Source organism: Gavialis gangeticus, unplaced genomic scaffold, assembly GCF_001723915.1.
Source record: "Gavialis gangeticus isolate Ggan-Ray unplaced genomic scaffold, GavGan_comp1, whole genome shotgun sequence".
NCBI classification, from domain to species: Eukaryota; Metazoa; Chordata; order Crocodylia; family Gavialidae; genus Gavialis; species Gavialis gangeticus.
In genome coordinates this window covers 157417707-157419244 of record NW_017728992.1, presented here as the reverse complement: position 1 = coordinate 157419244, position 1538 = coordinate 157417707, and positions in this window count along the sequence as shown.

The following is a 1538-nucleotide window of genomic DNA, read 5'->3' as shown; positions in this document are numbered from 1 at the left end:
GAGGAGGTTAGGGACTGAGCAAAATTCAAAGAAGTCATAAAGCGAGAATAACAGCGAAAATAAAGCTCTTCTCCACAATGATCCAAACACTCACTATTTTAGTTATGTCTGTCTGCAGGCTTTTAGAAACAGAACTTGAAACCAAAACAAGATGGACAAGGCTTTTTCAATCTTAGGAAAAAGCCTAATTGAATACATACTCTGTCTATAATTATTTTAAATAATTGATGTCATCATTTTTCATAAAGTCTAAAAATGAAGGACACAATGACAGGCTATTCAGAATGAATAAACTATCACATTTGAACATTAACATTCCAGGCAAAGAACATTTTTATACTACTCAATTACCACCTCTTACAGGAGACTAATAGGAAGCTTGTCTACTTAATGCATTTTTCACATTTTCACAGGATTCTGTATAGATTCTAGTATTATTGAAAACTGAACCAACATTACACTGCTTTCAGTATTAGCAGTCTTTTGTTCTTAGATGGGTTTTTAGTTGCATTTACTATGAACACGCAAAACATGCACACACCTACCCACATTATTGTCAGTCATTTGATATCTAATATATAGGAAACTGATTAATCAGGCTTTTTGGTGCAGAGCTCACGGTCCACAGTAAATATTACATCCCATCATAACCTCCTGCTCTGATTATGACAATATAGATGCCATCATTTCCACAGTTTACCATACATGTTATTTTGTTAATGACCCTTAACCTAAAAATAAAGGCACCTGCTCCTGCATTTAGTGAAATCAACAGGAGTTGCCATTAACTGTAATGAAATAAGGACTGTGCCATTTAAAGGAAAAGCATTTTTGGTCATTTTTATACACAGAACTTCTCCTGAAGCAAGATCTGGCTTTGAGTAAAAATGTTAACCCTGGGGAACTTCATTAGAATTAAGGGCTTGCCTATTGTATGTGCAGAAGGAAGAAAAGCTTAACTACCATAATCCATTGAAATCACAAAATCAAGTCTATAATGTAGACAAGAGTATCCCTGGATTTCTCATAGGTGTTCCAGGGAAAAGATGCAATTCCTTATGTATGTCCACAGTGCAGAGTGAATCTATAGCAGGTTGGGTATACCTTGCTATCAAATCAGAATATAGGATGCAGCGCATTTACACCTACTGGTACAAATGACTACACAAAGTTCAGGGCAAAAGTGAATCAGGCCATACATTTTTTAAGTACTTTTTGTCTCAGAACCCTTCTTGGACCTTATCTGGAGACCTGGAGATGAAGCACAATCCAGTGCCTGAGGCACTACGGGCTCAGGAGACATGGTTCAGGTCCCCACTCCACCACAAGCTATGAGTGTGACTTTGAGCCTCAGTGCCTCAGCTCTACCTCTGCAGAAGACATAATAAAGCATTTTCTTACCTCTCAGGGGGAAAAATACATGATGGCAAAAGCATTAAAGATCATGAAGTGCCCAGATTCTATCATAATGGGGGCCATATAAGTATCCAAGACAGATAAAATAATGATGTGTGCCTATAAAACCTGCTTCTGGTGAG